General features: G+C 38.1%; 1 protein-coding gene across 24 annotated transcripts in view; it reads left to right on the forward strand.

Moving 5' to 3' along the window:
* St18 (suppression of tumorigenicity 18) overlaps nucleotides 1-13172 on the forward strand; it is a 373710-nt gene that overhangs the window by 254981 nt on the left and 105557 nt on the right. For 12 of the 24 annotated variants that reach the window (XM_030253958.1, NM_001244692.1, NM_001244693.1 and 9 more), the window contains one exon: nucleotides 10783-10825. The gene's annotated coding sequence lies outside the window, so the exon portion shown is untranslated. Of the gene's footprint in view, nucleotides 1-10084; nucleotides 10158-10782; nucleotides 10826-11344; nucleotides 11392-13172 lie in introns of all 24 variants that reach the window. The other 12 variants (NR_045188.1, NR_045189.1, XM_030253955.1 and 9 more) reach the window with 3 other exon arrangements.

The following is a 13172-nucleotide window of genomic DNA, read 5'->3' on the forward strand; positions in this document are numbered from 1 at the left end:
ATTTTATATATAATTAATTGGCTATGAAATATTTGTGAGCCTGGGTTTCTAAAGTATAAAGAATGAGCGGAAGCCTGGGTACTTGGCTCTAAGAACACATGAACCAGCATAGGACACAGTAATACCAACTGATGAGTACGCACATCAAAGTAGGTGTATTAAAACAGGTTGTAGCCAGGTGCAGTTCCACTCAAACTCTTGGCCTTAAAATGGAGGACCCAGGAGTAGCCTGTTCTAACCAGCCTTCAAAAGATGAAGCTGCAGCCTAAATAATAGATGGCTTTAAGAAGAGGCCATGCTCTTGCTTAGAGATGGCATCAGGAAAGATCTTGTAAAGAAAGCACTTAAGCAACATTGAATCTATACACTCAGTAGACTCACTGAATCTGCTGTGTTCCACTAACTTGTTAAGCAGTGAGGAGAGGAGATGAGGATTCACAGTGAGTAGAATATAGTAGGACATATGTGGAAGACACAGCAATCCCAGGACTTGAGAACTAGAAAAGTTTCATAAATGAGTACTAAAGGTATAGGTCAATGTATACGATGTACCTAGTATCTGGAAACTGGAGATTTGGTCCCAAGTAGAAATGACAGCCTTGGACAACCATGTGAATGATGAATCAAGACAGGATATTCAGAAGGAAAAGTATTCAGGCAGATCAATGTTGGTCTTTTTGAGGACTATTGAGTTTTAGACAACTGGTGCTGATGCTGAGTTGGTGAATGTCAAGAGTGAGGTCCAGGATGGAGAATAGACATTTGAATGTGGTTCTTAAGGAGAACAGCGGCAGTGAGAAAAGAGCCCAGACTGAAAGTTGAGGACCATCTATGAATGGAAAGATGGAGAAAGGGGGCTTACCAAGGGAAGATCTTAAAGAAGTACACAGAAAAACTGGGGTATTAGGAGGAAAGAGATAGACATCTTTTTGTGAGCTGGACAATAATGTTGACTGCTCAAAAATGACTGAAAACCTAGTTAGCTCTGTCAGAGAGAAGATCACTGGTAGCAACAGCCAAAGCGACATCAGTGGAAGCCAGAAACATATATTTAGGAAAAGGTGGGTAATAAAAAGAAAGTTTCATGATATTTCAGTATGTTTGACTCCAAGAACAGAGGCAGCATTATAGACAGGAGAAAGGAGTATATGTGGAGGGAGATGCAGCAGAATGATAAGAATTTGAAAAAAAATAAAGGTTCATGGAGGAGGCAGGGTACAAATGCAAGGAAGCATCGTGGAGAACCCACTGTTACGCAGAAGGAAGATGCCTCTTCCTCCACATCTGGCCAGAAGGCACGGATTTGGGGAGATATGTAGTAAGTACAAGGATGAGTAGCATGGTTCAGTCTTGACCAATGGCAAGCTGCCTGCACAATTTTGTTGAGTCAGTATGAAATGCAAGTCTTCAGCTGCAAGTCCCTTTAGCATGCCATATTTAATGGCTTTCTACATTTATAAAATGAGATTAAAATTAAGGCATCTACCTAATAAAACAAAGAGAGCTAGAAGAACTTGTGAATGTCCTCTGGAAAGTAAGCTATCATAAAAGATGGAGTTGGTTAGGTGAGTTAAAGGAGTTGGATAACGGTCCTGTAGCCATCCTCAGGAAGGAGTAGCAAAATGATGACTGGCTTCTTTCCAGAGTTCACATCTGTGGAGGGAAGTGATCAGAGAGGACCTAGATCCTAGTAGGCCACAAACTTAGAACTCTTCTTCAAAACATTTCACCTCATACTTTTGTTTGGTATCAGAGACAAAACAAAAGCTTTTCTAGTTTTCTCTTCATGGTTAACATCCCCTCTAATCTATCTCCTTGTGCCCTGTTTATATGCAGTCTGCAAGCTGGCTTCCCTGCTCCATACCTCCGTTTAAATCAGTTTAACAACTTCTTGTCATACTTTTTTAAGAATGCAAACTTTAAAAAGGGTCTGTATGGCTTTAAACAGATAAACAGATGGGATCTAATTCATATACTATCCACTTTACTCATCCATAGTTACTTGGGCAGCCTTTAGTTTGTGCTAAGTTGCACATCCATCATCAATGATCATTTTATAACATTTTTATTTCCCCCCAAAAGCCTTCTGTCATTACTTAGCATCCTTTCAGAACTTTCCTTCCAGTTCTATATAGGCAGGAATCTACTCTGTCTGCCGAGATGTCTCTCCTGAGCATCTCATGTAACTGAAACCACACCATTTGTGGGTTTTATGTCTGACTTCTTTCATTCACCAATCCTCCCAATATTTTCAAGACTTGTCTTGGTTTCAGCACATATCAGTATTTTACTTACTTTTATTGGTAAATAAAAGTGATTCCAGTGGTTAAATATACTACTTTCCTATTTCGTTCATTAATTGGTAGCATCTTGGATTGTTTGCTATTATGAATTATGCTGCTAAGAACACTCCAGTATAATTAGTGTGGGTATGTTGTTTTATTCTCATGTATGTAGCTCATAGTTATATTGCGGAATTGTAGGTGACTCTGTGCTTGCCTATTTGAGGTAATACTAGGTGTGCTTGGACCATTTTACATTCTTACCAGCAATGTACAAACTTTTGCACGTCCTTGCCAGCACTTCTTCCTTTCTCTTTGATTTTTTTTAATCCATGTGGATGTAAAGTGACATTTCTTTTTTATTTTCAAGTTGTATTTTCTCTGTGGCTAATGATGCTGAGTGTCACTTTGTATTATATTGTGTCATGTGTAGATTATTTTGGGGGGAAATGTTTGTACAATTCTTTTCTCCATTCAAACTATTTAGATGCATTTTCAAAAATTCTTTGGTTATAACTATTACATCTTAATTGTACATCATGACATTTCTAAGCACACACTCTTCTTTGATTATTCATATTTCTACTCATCTTACCATCCTTTGACCAATTTTAATTGGGCTAATTTTGTTATTGGGTTATAGTCTTTTACAAGATAGATATAGATACATGGACGGTAGATGTTTAAACTGACACATGAATCTCACTCTCTGTCATCTCCCTCCCCACCCCAGCCAACCCCACCTCCCTGTATATGCATGTGGCAGCACAGAGAATGGATTTTTATCATGTGTATGTTTATCATGTGTATGTATGCCTATGGTTCCATATGAAAACTTGGGTGTCATTTCTCAGGTACCATCGACCTTAGTCTTGAAACAGTCTCTTGCCGACCTGGTGCTCAACATGTGGGCTAGCCTAGATATTCTTCCTGTTTCAACTTCGCCAGCATTGGCATAACAAACACTCTGCCATATCCTGTTTGTTTGTTTGTTTGTTTGTTTGCTTGCTTGCTTGCTTGCTTGTTTTTAAACATGAACTTTAGAGTTTGATTTCAGGACCATGTGCTTGAAAAGCAAACATTTTACCGATTGAGCCATCTCCCCATCATTGACACGCCTGGCTCTTTACTCTCCCAAAAAAGCAAAGTTTGATTTGATTCCTTGATTTAAACAGCTCCTATCCTCTAATGACATTATTTTTCTATAGCACTTATTACTTATTTTAATCTGGGCTATGTGTTAATTTACCCTGCCCTGGATATTACCTCTCAGTAGGAACATTGTTTCAGTGCTGTTCATTCCTGCATCTCTGTCATCCATATCACAATGCTAAAGACTGTGAGTGGAGAGCCTGGATCTTGGAGCCAGAGGCCAGACTCAGGAGTTCTGAGAAACTGACTGACTAGTCAAATTTGTAGACTTTCTGTGCTAGAGTTTCGCTTTACTGGTGAAAATAATGACTAATTTCTGATTGATATCACTGTGTATGTAGAGTAAATATGCACAATGCGTTTCTATCAAGTTCTAATACAAAAATAACAATCGGCAAACATTTAAAAAAATGTATCTTCATTTCCCAGCTACGTTCATATCTATTTTCTGTTTAGATTGTGAGTTTATAAAGTAGGAAGTTTCATTCTGACTTTTCTGCAATGCATAATAATGTACTTTGATCACATTTATGTCATCTTGCTTTCTATAGCCTTCCTCCTTTTCTTTTCTCTTTGGTATACCCAGACTGTCTCCTGTTCTCTTGAAAAATATCTCCAAAGATATAAAGCCGCTTATCAATACTGTGGCAACCTGGAGCGCACACCTGTGGACTCTACTCAGGAACTGTCCTCCACTGTCCTGCAGACCACTGTGTCTACAGTGCATCATGGTTTTGTGTGCTGTCTAGCTCATGTAGGATTCACCAGTTTAGAGCAAGTTCCTATTACTATCCCACACGAAATGTGAAAGATTTAAGAGCATTTCAGGGACCACAGAGTACATGTGGCAGAATCATATCTCATGTCAGGCTGTTGTATAGGCAAAAAACCATCCTCATTCTAACTCTTTTAATCAAAGCCAGGGTTCATAGTATCCAGTCACTGTGAAGCAACCCTCACCTCACTTTCCAAGTCTTCTCCAGCATACTGGTTTTGTGACTCCTACTACAGTTACAGTGTGCCATTTACTACTGGTTTCCTTATGTCCCATCTAAGCTATGACTGGTTTCATTGAACCAAAAAAGTTCACCTTCCCTCAATGACCCCATCCTGGGTGTGGGATTTGATAAAAGAATGCAGCTGATAGATTCCAACTGCTTCTTAGCCAGAAAAATCCAGAATGAAGGTGGTAACGCAAGGGAAGTTTCCTGTAAGAATGCTTACATTATAGTGAGTTCATTCAGCATAAACTGAACAGTGTCAATTCCTGAAGAATTTGGTCCAGTGTCTGAGTTATCATTCATGTGTAAGACTGGGACTCACCTTTATCTCACTTGGAATCAGTGTTCTGAAGTAAATCCATTTGTATGCTTAGGTAAAAACAGTTGTCTTTTTCTACTGTCCTTTTATTTTACACCTTTTTTTTCTAGAAGTACCCAGTTTAGTTTTCTGAAACATTCAAACATGTAGTCCCTCTTCCAGTTTAATATGATTGTCCTAACAGTGACAGTACTTAAAACCTACTGCTTTTTCCCATATGCACCCAAGCTACTAGTTTTGTGTAATGAAATGTATAGTAGTGTTATGCATACTTTTTATATTTTTTATTTATTTTATATTTTGTTCTCATCTTTGTTTATGAGAGAGTATTGCATATATATGCACATATTAAGTCCAGAGGTTGAGATTGGATGTCTTCCTCTGTCACTCTCCTTTGTTTTGTTTTGGTTTGGTTTGGTTTGTTTTGGTTTGGTTTGTTTTGGTTTGTTTTGTTGGTTTGTTTTGAGAGAGTGTATATAGCTGAAAGTATTTTGGTTAGTATGACCAGCAAGCAAGCCTCCAAGATCTGCCTGTCTCTGCCTATACAAGTCTAAGACGACAGGCACATGTGACTGAACCCACCTTTACGTGAGTGCTGGGGATCTAAACTCAGGTCCTCATATGTTCATGGCAAACATTTAATCTATCAAATCATTAACTAGGCCGTGTTTGTGTTTATTTCTAAAGTGGGTATCAGCTTATTAATAAAGTATGCATGATGTTTTTCCCCACCTAGGTATAGTGGTTCATTATCTATTATCCCAACACTCAAAAGAGTGCAAGACAGAAACATTGTTATAAATTTAAGCCCAGTATAGACTACATAGTCTGTTCCTGGAAAGCATTTGCTAAACAATGAGTTGTCTCAAAAACAAAATAAACAAAAACTAAAATGATTCTCTTTTCTTTCTAGGTATAGTATCAACAGACAAGATAGTCAAGTTTAACTATGAGTATATTCATCACGTTATCTAGTCTGAATGTATATCTTTATGCTCACCACTTTTCTTCATGCAGTGGGAGGTTGTTTGATCTGTAAATATTTACTTTGTTGATTTAATATATTATTTTCCTAAAATGCATACCACAGAGGTAGTGACCTTATCCTGGAGTCCCCTTATCTTATTAATTTGCTAGATTGGTCCTTATCCAAATGACATCCCTCTGGCTGATCGCTTGCTCCTGGAAAGAAGATGGAGTTGCTCATCTTTGCTCATAGGAGCTTACAGTCTAAAAAGAGCAGGCAGGGCTGGGAGAGGTCAGGTGAGGCTTATCACAGGGACATAGAACTATGAGTAGGATGGGAAAAAAGAAGCGTTAAGGAGATGAAAGGAAACCTCTCTAGCTACCTGCAGTTAGGTGTTATTTTCATGAGCATTCTTGCCAACTTAGGGAACTAACCAGATAGCATAGGAATTTAAGAGCAGGGCTTCCATAGTTTGGAAGCATTTAACTTCTGTATACCTGTTTGCAGAACTTTCATGTGATAGAAAACCCAAACAGAATTAAAGACATAGAGTCAGACAACTGAATATTGGTTGTGTTGGAGATGGGATAGAAGGGGAGATGGCCAAAGGTCCAATATCTCTGTTAGAGTAGATGAATACCTGATAAATATTTGGAGTGGTATAGATATGTTAATTAGGTTGATTTGAAGCTGGGCAGTGATGGCACATGTCTTTAATCCCAGCACTTGGGAGGCAGAGGCAGGCGGATTTCTGAGTTTGAGGCCAGCCTGGTCTACAGAGTGAGTTTCAGGACAGCCAGGGCTAAACAGAGAAACCCTGTCTCAAAACAAACAAACAAACAAAAAAATAGGTTGATTCGATAATTAAGCTTTATAGCCATAATGTATATAGTTCTCAATTATCAATATATAATAAAATAAAATTTTTTTAAGATACAGAGAAGATCAGATTCCATCAGTAACTACCAGCACTAACAACGCTGAATTGGCAAAAGTCCATTGGTTAATGATGGGATTTGATCAATGGTAGAACCAGCATGAGTTGAACTGGACTAACCTCTGAGCCATCATATGAAGCAGCAAACCTGGAGGTTCAAATGACCACATTTGTATAGTCAGGTTTATTATAATTCTTAAAATTTATATAAGGAGGGGTGTCAGGATTTCTTTGCACTCTCAACCCAGGGTATTGTTTATCTGCCTTGAAATTTTGTAAAACTATGAAGAAACATTACATAACTGTATTTCAAGGTCTGGGTTTTGATAGGTCTAAAGCTTTTTTTTTTTTTTTTTTTTTTTTTTTTGCACCTCCTTTTCAGAAAAAGATTGCATGGCCAAAATCTGTCCATTTCTGTTTTCTCTCAAACTTTACTTTTTGTACTTCTGGAACCAAGGGTTTTTTTGTTTGTTTGTTTTTTACCAAACCAGTCAGGTTGTTCTTCTAAGTCATTAATAAGTGAATCTAATACCTGCATCTCAAAGACATTTATTTGATTGTCTCTTTGATTTGTATGACAGGATTATCTTCCCTAACAGAGTGGCAGCAGAGTCTATATACATGCTATTTGCCGAGCACTTGAGCTTCAACTGCCTTCTCTTCTACAGGAAAATAGGTGCTGAAAGAAGATTTTGGTATATAAGTCAGTGCCTTACCTAGATAGTGCAATTCTGTACCCAGAACATTAGTTACCCAGATATTAAGTGAATTACTTATTTGTGATACTATTATCCTCATACTTATATGAGACTGAAATTCTCTATACTTTCTGTGGGACAAAAGTACCAAAATCCAGAAGTGATATTGATACCTTTAAGATCTTTATCATGTGTTTACTGAACCTGCATGCATGGAGCCCTATTCTCTGAGCTCGTCGAAGTGCTGATGTATAAGTTCACATCCAGGGAGATCTTCCCTGTCCTGGAGAGATCATTGCTACTGTTTTGAGAGCCACTCTAGTTTCCTTAATAAAACACACCAGGAATATATTTCACTCTAATGTATCTTATCACTCCTCTCTTTCTAACAGTGTTGCAGAATGCCATAGTCAGGCTTTGACACTGTGTTGTCTACATGAAGAGAAATCAAATATTTTTTTTTAATTAAAAACAGGTTTTACTGCCCTGTGTCCTTTAAAACAGTGGTAATCAATACAGAACACTTCCCATGTCAGTGTGCATCAGAAATATAGTGTGCCATTTAAAATAATGTACTAGACTGCTAATGCTGAATGTCTCAATGAGTTTGTATCATTGGTTGACATTTTAATTTTTATTTATTTTATAATTTGTAATTAATTGATTCACATATTTTATTTGCTTTTTGAAAATTTAAATATTGTGTGAAATCTTCTATTTGTAATTTGTGTGCTTATATTTGATAATCACACCTGTAATGAAGCACATAATTACTATGTCTTTCTTGATCTGAATGGCTTCATCTGAAGGTAAGAGCAAGTTCAATAATTTATAAAGTGTTTTTCAGGATGTGCTTCAGTGTTGGGTCAGGACATTCAGTTTTTATCTATTCCTTTCCCTCCTGATGCATTAGTGCTAGAGCAAACAAGTGGCTCTGAAATAAAGAGGACAGGCTTGTCTGTTCCATGTGGGCATTTGTTAGCTTTTGAGTTTGGGACTTTTTGGTATCTCTAATAGTTAAGGCAGTGGTTCACAAAGTGCATTCCTCAATGATCAGCATTATCAACATACAAGAAGTTGTTAGGTTCTCAGGTCAGGTTCCCCCTAGGTAACTGGAATCAGTTCTCTGGGCTGAATCAACCCTCAGCATAACTCTGATGCAGGCTAATGATTAAGGAATACTTGCTCCAGTTGTTTGGGATCCACATGAAGGCCAAGCTGAATAGCTGTTACATATCTGTGGGAAGGCCTAGGTCCAGCCTGTGTATGTTCTTTGGTTGGTGGTTCTGTCTCTGAAGGCCTCAGAGACCCAGATTAGTTGATTCTGTTGGTTTTCCTGTGGAGTTCCTGTATATGGGATATATTCTTCTAGCTGGGCCGCCTTGTCTGCCCTCAGTGGGAGAGGAAGTGCCTAGCCTTGCAGAGACTTGAAGAGCCAGGGTGGAGGAATAGCCAGCCCCCGTACCCACGCAGAAGAGGAGAGGAGGGGGAATGGGGAAGGATTGTGGGAGGGATGACAGAGAAGGAGACAGTGACTGGGATGTAAAGTGAATAAGTAAAAAGAGTTTTTCTTGTTTATTAAAAAAGAAAAGAAAAGAAAAAAGAAGCACTGCTTCATTGCTTTGTTATCCGTGCAGCCTTTGGACTAGCAAGGAGCACTTGACACTTTGTGAGCACTGTATGATGTCATTGCTTTGTTATCCGTGCAGCCTTTGGACTAGCAAGGAGCGCTTGACACTTTGTGAGCACTGTATGATGTCAAACCAAACCTTGCAGTGTCCACATGAGACCCTGCCTATTAGCAAAATCTGTAGGTAGTCTCTGTGTAGGAAAGTCTAAGAGTTTGGGAGGTAGAGCCTGGAAGTTTCCAGTAGAAGAGATCTTTTATTCAGAGGCAGTTGGAGTATGTTTTAATAGAGCTCCATGTTACTTTACTGTTTGGCTAGCCCCTCAGCTACCTCTGTATTTAAAAAGGCAAAAGAGATTTATAAATGTTTTCACTAAACCGATCAAATTATATAAGGGATCACTGTGTCAGTATCATATGATGGAAAGAGAACAGTTATTTGGATTAATGACATGTAATATAGTAGTAAATCATCTATAGGCTGTAGGTATGTGCATACCTAGGTTTACATACGGATGTGTGTGCATAGTGTGTGTGTATGTGTATGTGTTCTGTCTAGCGATGATATAGTATCCAGCAATGTTCTTGACACAGACATAATTTTCAAGTCTCTTAATTTTTTAATTTACTTTGCAGTCTCAAAACTATACCTGGCATCCTTCTCTCTTAATCTCTTTTGTACCTTTGAATTTTATTTTCAGTAACACGGCTGTTCTAAAGAAATCTTTTGTAAAGTGAAGGAAGCTGTACAAATCAGAGGTGATTTGTCTCCCATTGCAGTGGGAGTTTTGCCATGCTGTGGTACTAAAGAACAAATGACACAAAGCTTTTGAGGGAAGCAATGAAGTACACCTTCTTCCAAGGCTTTTACTCTTATATATCTATCTATCAAGGACAAACCCTGTTTCCAGGCAGAAAAGTCATTGATCAAATAAAACCTTTTTTTGTTGTTGTTGTTAAAAACAATTTTATCATGGAAACACATGAGCAGTAAAGGATTTATAAAAAACAGAAACAAAAACAAACAAACAAAAAACCTTTTGAAACCTTTACAACACCCCCATATGTAAATAGGTCTGTCACTCCTGTGTTTGTCCACAGCTCCAGCTCCAGATGAACCAGGGTAGTGTGTGGTGGCAGGAACAGCTGACTCATTAGTAGAGAGCAGTGAAAGGTAATTAACCCTGGGAAAAGTACAGCTGCCATGCGGGCTGTTCCTTTCTGTAGAATCTGATTAGAAATTAGTGTTAAACCACTGATTCTTTTTTTAAAGACTATCCTTGATAATTCATTTCCCTTTCAGGTGTGCTCCTAGAAAAGGTCCTCAAAAGTACTTATGAACAAAGGTCTCAAATATAAACAATGTTTTCTCTTAATAGTGGGCACCTGTTTTTCTTGGTGTAGGATAGTCTTTAAAATAATGTGTCTGGTTATTGAATGTGATACTAGCCAGACCCATATTCTGATACTCAGTTCTCATATTACCCTAAAGCAGTGTTTCTCAACCTTCCTACTACTGCAACCTTTATACAGTTCCTCATGTTGTAGTGACCCCCCCACCATAAAATTATTTTCATTGCTATTTCATAACTGTAACTTTGCTCCTGTTATTTAATTTGTAATGTAAATATTTTTGGAGATAGAGGTTTGCGAAAAGAGTCAAGACCCACAGGTAGAGAGCCACTGTTCTTTGCTCTAAAGGATTGTTTTATGCAATAAATAAATGTAGATAACTGCTAATTAACTAACTTTTCTCTTTTCTTCTTTGCATGTCTTCTCTGATGATGCCCCCTCTGTAGCAATGACATTTCTTCTGTTCAAGTTCAGTAGCTGCTAGAGAAGGTAAGTGATACTTATTTAAAATGAAAATTCCCCTCCAAAATGCATCCCCAATTTCTGTGCCCTTCCAAAATAGATGAGAAGTTAAGAAAGTTGATTTTAGAGAACCAATAAATATGTTGGTATTTATTAATATTGGTACCAAGATTTGTGGCATCACATGTATGATAATGAGGTACACGTGTACTGAAATATTAAAAATTCATAGGTGACTAGGAATTGTGACTTATAAGACAACTGCCTCCCTCCCAAAGAAGGTCCTGAAATTGGTGAGCATGTTTCCCTACATAACAAAGTGGGTATGAGTCAGTTAAAAACTTTGAGATGGGAAGAATATCCTGGAATATAAAGGAAGGATAGACTACCCATGGTTCTTATAGAAAAGGCAGTAGAATTACTCAGGGAGCTGTACTTGGATAATGTTCAATCAAACCACATTGCCAGCTTTGAAGATGAAGGGGGCATAGTTAAGGAAAACATCAACCTCTAGAGGCAGGAATGACTCTCATTGTCATTTTGCAGGTCCATGTTGTCAAGAATAAGGAACTGAACTCAATCAAGCTAGCTTGGTGAGGAAATTGATAAATCCCTTACAGCTTAGCCTGACTTGGTTTCACACTGATAAGACCATAAAAAGACCCCAGGGCTTCCACAACTATAGAATAATAACAGGTCTTTCTTTAAAGCTATTACTCTTATTAATATTTGTTAAAGAAGTAATAGAAAAGTAATAGAGAAAGCCAACCAATAGGTAAGAAATATTTTACAGCTAGTAATATAAATCCTGGGAAGACTATTCTATTTCTGAATGAAACAAAATTTTGGGAGACCAAAACATCCCTGTACGATTATTTATTTTAGGATATAAATGATAATTATTGATAGACAGTGACCTTATCTTCCATTTTCTAACACTTCTCCTTCTCAAAAATTCAACATATCACATTTCTATAAATATAGTAGTTGTCTCACTTAAAAAACAAAGGAATGCATGTTTTATTAACTCTTTCAGTGAGCCTGAGTGAACATGAGCTAGGGTAAGAATAACAGACTATCAGAGAGGGCAGTAGCCTGGGTCTCTGCTGCAGAAGCTTAGCAACCATAAAAAAGCAGAGGCTGCTATGTCAACAACTTGTCAACTGTGTGGTAAAGAAGCTGGTAGTGATTGTACTGGACTGCCCTGTGTTTGTGTGTAAATTGGTAATATGGACTTCACATAGATACGTCATGATGAAGGGATATTAAGCAGTATAGTGTCTATGACATTGCATGGTTCCTGAGAAGACTCCAGTAAAGACGATGGACATTTGCTTAGTGAATTCTATCTCCTTTTACTGTTGGTAAAATCACTAGATATGTTTTGTCTTTCCTCCTAGAAATGCTTATTTTCTTTTTTTTGTTTTGTTTTGTTTATATTTTTTTAATTCTTATTAGATGTTTTCTTCATTTACATTTCAAATGCTTTCCCAAAAGTCCCCTATACCCTCCCCTAACCCTGCTTCCCTACCCACCCATTCCCACCTCTTGGCCCTCGCTTTCCCCTGTACGGGGGCATATAAAGTTTGCACGACCAACGGGCCTCTCTTTCCACTGATGGCCGATTAGGCCATCTTCTGCTACACATGCATCTAGAGACACGAGCTCCGGGGTACTGGTTAGTTCATATTGTTGTTCCACCTATAGGGTTGCAGACCCCATCAGCTCCTTGGGTACTTTCTCTAGCTCCTCCATTGGGGGCCCTGTGATCCATCCAATAGATGAAGGTGAGCATCCACTTCTGTGTTTGCCAGTCACTGGCCTAGCTCACATGAGGCAGCTATTTTTTTTCTCTGTATTATCAAGCTCAGTTTTGAGTACATGGCCATATCTCACTTAAAGTAAAATGGTTAGGACCTTCTGGCACATTTCGAATGAGAAAAAGCAGACTCTATGAATGAGGTCTCATAGAGCTGAAATGGGTCAGCGGCTCCCCTAAATGTCATTGTCCAAAATCTGACTAAATGTATTTCTCTTCAGATTTGATTTCTATTTCCCAAGAACAACCAATTAAGGTTAAGTCAAAATCCTGTAAATGAAGTAAAGAGCTGATGCTGGGTAAAAATCTGGCACAGATCTGTTACAACTCACAAGGTGTCTTCTTTGTATCAGAGAAACATTTTAATGAATAAGAAGAAAACAATGCTGGGTATGGTGGCTCAGAACTCTAATCTCAGTAACTGAATCTGAGGTCTTCTGGGATACACAGCAAGACCTTATCTCATAATAAGGGAGCAAACCCTGTCAATTTTCTGTAGCTGGCAAAGCAACCAAAGTGACCAATCCTATAATATCCCAGATGCTGAGTGACTGG

Source organism: Mus musculus, chromosome 1 (assembly GCF_000001635.26).
Source record: "Mus musculus strain C57BL/6J chromosome 1, GRCm38.p6 C57BL/6J".
NCBI lineage: Eukaryota > Metazoa > Chordata > Mammalia > Rodentia > Muridae > Mus > Mus musculus.